We start from the raw sequence: 7,324 nt of genomic DNA, 5'->3' as shown, positions 1-7,324 counted from the left end.
TGTCTCCTTTCTTGAAGATGGTCCCCATTTCTGAGGTCTCGTAGCATTTACTTCTTTTCCCAAATGTAGACAATGAGGCTGTGGATTTGTGACTGAAGCTCTTGGAGTTATGATCAAACAGAACAGAAACAGGACCTTTGGCCCACTACATCCATGCTGACCATCAGGTACCTAGCCATTATTGATCCCATTTATTAGCACTTGATCTATAACCTACTATGCCTTGGCGAATCAAGTACTCATCCAGATGCATTTTAAATGTTGTGAGAGTACTTGCCTCCACCACCTTCTCAGACAGAGCATTCCAGATTGCAACCACCCTTTGGGTTAAATAGTTATTCCTCATCTCGCGTCTAAACCTCTTATTCTTCACCTTAAGCCTTTGCGTTCCAGGCTTGAATAAGGGGGCAAGTTTCTTACCCTCCACCCTATCTATGCCTCTCAGAATTTTGTATACCTCATAAATTTGTTCCACCTCTAATTTAGCACTAGTGTATCCAGTCTTTCTTCACAACTGAAACATTCTATCCCAGTCAACGTCCTGGTGAATCTCCTCTGCACTCTCTCCAGTGCATTCATGTACTTCATACGGTGTGGTGACCGGAATTGCACTCAATATTCCAGCTGTGACCTAACCAATGTTTTATAAAGTTGTACCAAGATCTTGCTGTACCATACCGTATGTTTCCTTCACCATCCTAACCTACCTGTGCTGCCACCTTCAGGAGCCCTTAGACTTGTGCACCAGGGTCCTTTTGTACCTCAATACTCCCTAGACCCCTATCAATGAGGCTGTGGATTTGTGACTGAAGGTCTTGAAGTTATGATCGAACAGAACAGAAACAGGACCTGTGACCCACTACATCCATGCTGACCATCAGGTACCTAGCCATTACTGATCCCATTTATCAGCACTTGATCTTGGCGAATCAAGTACTCATCCAGATGTATTTTAAATGTTGTGAGAGTACCTGCCAAGCCATTGTGTGAACCATTGAGCTGAGCCATTGAGTATTGAGTGGCAGTGAGCATGAATCCCGGATGGCATGTTGCCTCCCAAGTGCCAGGGTCCGGGATGTCACTGATCAGGTCCACAGCATTCTAGAGCAGGAGGGAGAACAGCCAGAAGTCGTGGTTCATGTTGGTACCAAAGACATAGGTAGGAAGAGGGATGAGGTCCTGAAAAGTGAGTTTAGCGAGCTAGGCAGAAGGACAGGACCTCGAGGGTAGAGATCTTGGGATTGCTGCCAGTGCCACATGATAGTGAAGGTAGGAATAGGAGGAGATGGCAGGTGAATGCGTGGCTGAGAAGTTGGTACAGGAGGGAGGGTTTTAGATTTTTGGATCATTGGGATCTCTTCTGGGGAAGGTGAGACCTGTACAGAGAGGATGGCTTACACCCCAAACCGAGGGGGGCCAATATCCTTGCGGTCAGGTTTGCTAGGATGGTTCAGGAGGGTTTAAACTAGATTGCGAGGGGGAAGGGAACCGGAGGAGTAGGTCAGAGGAAGAAGGGGATGGGGAAAAGTCAGATCTGACAGGTAGAGAGGCTTTGCGGAAGGAGAAGCAGAGTACAGGTTACAAAAGTAGGAAGGTGGATGGGTTAAAGTGCATTTACTTGAATGCGAGAAACATCAGGAATAATGGAGACGAACTGAGAGCTTGGATAAGTACATGGGACTATGATATTGTGGCTATTACAGAGACATGGCTGACATCGGGGCAGGAATGGATATTGTATATTCCTGGTTTTCAGTGTTTTAAAAGGGATAGGGAGGGGGGTTAGAAAAGGAGGAGGGGTGGCGATACTGGTCAGGGACACTGTTACAGCTGCAGAAAGGGTAGATAATGTAGAAGGATCCTCTCTAGAGTCAATATGTGTGGAAGTTAGGAACAAGAAAGGGGCATTTACCCTCCTGGGAGTATTCTATAGGCCCCCCGATAGCAGTAGGGATACTGAGGAGCAGATTGGGAGGCAGTTTTTGGAGAGATGCAAAAATAACAGGGTTATTATCATGCGAGACTTCAACTATCCAAATATTGATTGGCACCTACTTAGTGCCAAAGGTTTAGAAGGGGCACAGTTTGTTAAGTGTGTCCAGGACAAATTCCTGACACAGTATCTTGACAGGCCGACTAGAGGGAATGCCATATTAGATCTAGTTTTAGGTAATGAACCGGGTCAGGTGACAGATCTATCGGTGCGTGAGCATTTGGGGGACAGTGACCATTGCTCCATAACCTTTAGAATTGTCATGGACAAGGATAGGAGCAAAGAGGATGGGAAGATATTTAATTGGGGAAGGGCGAATTATGAGACTATAAGGCGAAAACTTGAGAGTGTAAATTGGGATGACATTTTTGAAGGGAAATGTACTATGGAGATGTGGTTGACGTTCAGGGATCTTTGCAGGATGTTGGGGATAAATTTGTCCCGGTGAGGCAGAGAAGGAATGGTAGGGTGAAGGAACCGTGGGTGACGAGAGAGGTGGAACAACTAGTTAGGAAGAAGAAGGCAGCATACATAAGGTGTAAGCAGCAAGGATCGGACAGGGCTTGTGAGGAATATAGAGTAGCAAGGAAGGAACAAGAAACGGCTGAGGAGGGCGAGAAGGGGACATGAAAAGGCTTTGGCGAGTAGGGTTAAGAAGAATCCCAAGGCTTTTTTCTCGTACGTGGAAGAGCAAAAGGATGGCTAGAGTAAAGGTAGGTCCGATTAAAGACAAAGGTGGGAAGATGTGCCTGGAAGCTGTGGAAGTAGGTGAGGCTCTCAATGAATCTTTCTCTTCTGTATTCACCAAGGAGAGGGGTCTTGATGATGCTGAGGACAGTGTTGGTAAGGGTAATGTTCTAGAATATGTAGATATCAAGAGAGAGGATGTGTTGGAGTTGTTAGAAAATATCAGGACAGATAAGTCCCCTGAGCCTGACGGAATATTCTCCAGGCTGCTTCGTGAGGCGAGGGAGGAGATTGCTGAACCGTTGGTTAGGATCTTTGAGTTCTCGTTGTCAACGAGGATGGTACCGGCAGATTGAAGGGTGGCGAATGTTGTCCCCTTATTCAAAATAGGTAGTAGGGATAGTCCAGGGAATTACAGACTGGTGAGCATTACGTCTGTGGTGGGTAAGCTGTTGGAAAGGATCCTAAGATATAGGATCTATGAGCATTTGTAGAAACATGGACTGATTAGGGACAGCCAGCATGGCTTTGTGAAGGGAAGATCTTGCCTCACAAGCCTGATAGGGTTCTTTGAGGAGGTGACCAGGAAGATTGATGAGGGTAGTGCAGTGGATGTGGTCTACATGGATTTTAGTAAGGTGTTTGACAAGGTTCCACATGGTAGGCTTCTTCAGAAGGTCAGAGGCCAAGGTCGTGTGGATTCAAAATTGGCTTGCCTGTAGTAAGCAGAGGGTTGTGGTGGAGGGAATGCATTGGGGTTGGAGGGCTGTGACTTGTGGTGTCCCGCAGGGATCGGTTCTGGGACCTCTACTTTTTGTGATATTTATTAACGACTTAGATGAGGGGGTGGAAGGCTGGGTTAGCAAGTTTGCAGATGAGACAAAGATCAGTGGTGTTGTGGATAGGGTGGAGGGCTGTCGAAAATTGCAGAGGGTCATTGATAGGATGCAGAGCTGGGCTGACAATTGGCAGATGGAGTTCAATCCAGAGAAGTGCGAGGTGGTACACTTTGGAAGGACAAACACCAAGGCGGAGTACAAGGTAAATGGCAGGATTCTGGGCAGTGTAGAGGAGCAGAGGCATCTGGGGGTTCATATCCACAGATCACTGAAAGTTGCCTCACAGTTCGATAGGGTAGTTAAAGAAGTTTATGGGATGTTAACATTCATAAGTCAGGGGATCGAGTTTAAGAGCTGCGAAGTGATGATGCAGCTTTACAAAACTCTGGTTAGGCCACACTTAGAGTACTGTGTCCAGTTCTGGTTGCCTCATAGGAAGGATGTGGAGGTGTTGGAAAGGGTGCAGAGGAGATTTACCAGGATGCTGCCTGGATTAGAGAGTATGGATTATAGGAGAGACTAAGGGAGCTAGGGCTTTACTCTTTGGAGAGAAGGAGGATGAGGGGAGACATGATCGAGGCATACAATATATTGAGAGGAATAGATAGAGTGGACAGCCAGCACCTCTTTCTCAGGATGGCAATGCTCAAAACAAGAGGACATGGCTTTAAGGTATTGGGTGGGAAGTTCAAGGGAGATATCAGAGGGATGTTCTTCAACCAGAGAGTGGTTGGTGCATGGAATGCGCTGCCTGGGGTGGTGGTGGAGGCTGATACATTGGGCAAGTTCAAGAGATTGTTAGATAAGCATATGGAGGATTTTAAGTTGGAGGGATAGGTGGGAGGAAGGGGTTAGATAGTCTTAGGCGTGGTTTGAAGGGCGGCACAACATGGTGGGCCGAAGGGCCTGTATTGTGCTGTATTGTTCTATGGTTCTATGATTCACGATATTTGTCCTACCTTTATTAGATCACACCTCCCTACCCCTCCTCCAATGTTTCACCTCACACTTTTTGTCCACATTATTTCTCATTTGCCTTTTAACAGACATTTTGCAGTTGTGTGACAAAAATTGCAGGCATGGAAAAGATCATTGTTATGCATTGTTTTGTCATGAAATGTTCCACCATTTTGAGATCGTGTCCTAATTCATGCTAATTTTTGTCAAGCAAGATTAGCCATGTAAGTGTTTTGGGGTTATGTTTATTCTTATGTAATTTTAGACAAATGATTCACATGTTCATTTAATAGAGAACTGATTAGGATAAGGTTAATTTGCTTTTCTGGTTCATTGTATACTCTGCTCACTTGTCAATATTTGAAGTTTGTCTTTTATTCTCAGAAATGCTGTTCTCTGAAATTTATTTTTGCTGCTTCAATGTATTTGTTTAACAAACAGAACAAAAGGTCAGTGTTATGAAGTACACCTTATGAAGTGCATCTAAACTTCAAATAAAGCATGACCAATCTTGTTCCTTTTGCAAAAAAAAATGATATACGTCCTCTGACTAAGACCAGGTGCACACAAATATTGTAAAAAGAGGCATTTTAATTTGTGTCAATCCCTTTTAAAGTTATGATATAATGTCTTTGAAACAAGCCACAAATGTGTGGTATAATCACCAAATGAAATTTCTCTCCCACAATTTCTTCAAAACATTGCCCAGCTCCCTACCTTTATTTTTCGGTTTTATTATAATCATTTCTTGCTTTTGAGTTTACTGACCTTTTCTGCTCTCGCAATAACTCTACCTGTAACAGTGATGTTTCCAACCAACATAATGATATAAGCAATGTGGACCAGGAGCAGATGATATAGCACATTAAGCCTTCTCTACTATTCAGTAAGATGATGGCTGATCTGATCTTGGCCCCAACTCCACTTTTGTGCTTGTTCCCCTAAGACTATATTCCAGACAAACTATCAAGTCGACTCAAGTCGAGTTTATTATCATCTGCATGAGCACGGTGAGGTACAGGTACAATGAAAAACTTGCTTGTAGCAGCATCACAGGCACATAGATTCAGACAATACACAGAATTTATACATAAATTATACAAGACAGTGAAGGAAAAGACTGTGCAAAACAAGACATTAGTACAAAAACACAATTAGAAACAAGTCCATGGTAGTGCAAGAGGTGGTCCATAGTGTTCCATTTCTGAGGTAGGATTAGGGTTGTGCCGGTTGGTTCAAGAACCTGATGGGCGTAAGAAAATACCTATTTCTGAATCTGGTATTGTGGGGCTTAAGGCTTCAGTACTTCCTTCCTGATAGTAGCAGTGAGAAGAGGGCATAGCTCGGATGGTGCCATTCCTGCCTTGAATATATTCAGTGATAATATAAATATTGTATTCAGTAGCATAAATCATTCCCACACTGTTATTATACACACTTATCAAAACTAAGGAGCTATGGACAAGTACAATGCTATGACAGAGTTCAGCCCTTAGCTCAACTATAATGAGAAAATGTTACCATCTTTCTACCATTAGGGGGCAGATTATCCCATTTCATTCTGAGTCAACCACATAGAGAATGGTAGAATTAGAATTTTCATCCACCAAAGTAAATCATTGATTTTCAATAGAACTGTTTTAATTGAGATACCAACCAGCTTCAGCCTCAAGTTTTTTCATTTAGTTCATATATTTTGCAAAATTTTAACAAATGAATGTCTTGTATTTTCTTTGCCAGTTCAAGGGGTATTAGACAACTGAAAATGAAGTCCAACTGTAAAAATCTGGCTTTGAAACCTCTTATACTTGGAAATTCTGGTGCACCCATTACGATCGGGCAGAAGCAGGGCACAACGACCATATTGGTTGTTAGTGCACTATATTCAGTTTCAGTTGTGACATTGCCCAATGCTTTAGAGATAAGAGTGATTAAGAGTTGTGAAGTGATGTTTGATCTCATTTCATTTCACAAACTGTTCTACTTGAAATGAATAAAACTCCAGATTATTATCCTAAATAACCTCCATGATGTAAATGGATCTGCATTCTCTATAATCCATTCAGTGATTGCGGATGACTCAGATGCATTTTCTCAATCTACTTTGAATGATTGTCCACCAAGGCCTTCCACATCTTTCTTGATGTGGCTTATGTGAATTTGCTAGAATGACATTGTGGGCGACTTAAGGTTGAGATCTGCAGTCTTGGCAGACTGTGTGCTTCTAGATCCTTGATAATGCTGGGCCTACAGATAAACATATGCTCGTGTAAAATAATGCTCAAATCCTCCAAGTAAATCTCTTTCATAACATTGATTTGTAGTTCCTGGAGAAGGTAGACTTATTTGATGCAACACTGATTTATGGACATCTGTGGCTTTACATTCCTGTCCTAGCAACTTTCCAAATTGATTAGCCACTCATAGGATACTCACGTACTTACATGAATACTGAAGTTTTATAAATATTGCAGTGCATTGGTATAGCAAACTTGATAATACAACCACTGTGGCATTCTGTTTGAATACTCAATATCATAATCATATTTGGACAGGAATATGGCCAACCATTACGTTCCAGAGCTCACCATTGTGGGAATTGTGAATTTGGTTCCAAGAATTGTCTTTGATAGAATTCATGAAACTTTGTGATCCCACATGCCTCCATTTCTATCTGAAAGTAGTCGCTCTATGTTAGTGTGATATTTAAGCTTTACCTGGTTGTTGTTCATAATGTCCTATCCTTGCTTTTTGTTGTATTCAATAATGATTTTGACGTTTTGGACAGGTATAACAAGGCAAGGGAAAAGGGGAAGATATTGACAAGTGACAAGAAAATGAGGAACTA

The sequence above is a fragment of the Pristis pectinata genome, chromosome 2 (assembly GCF_009764475.1).
Source record: "Pristis pectinata isolate sPriPec2 chromosome 2, sPriPec2.1.pri, whole genome shotgun sequence".
NCBI classification, from domain to species: Eukaryota; Metazoa; Chordata; class Chondrichthyes; order Rhinopristiformes; family Pristidae; genus Pristis; species Pristis pectinata.
This window is presented reverse-complemented; position numbering follows the sequence as displayed.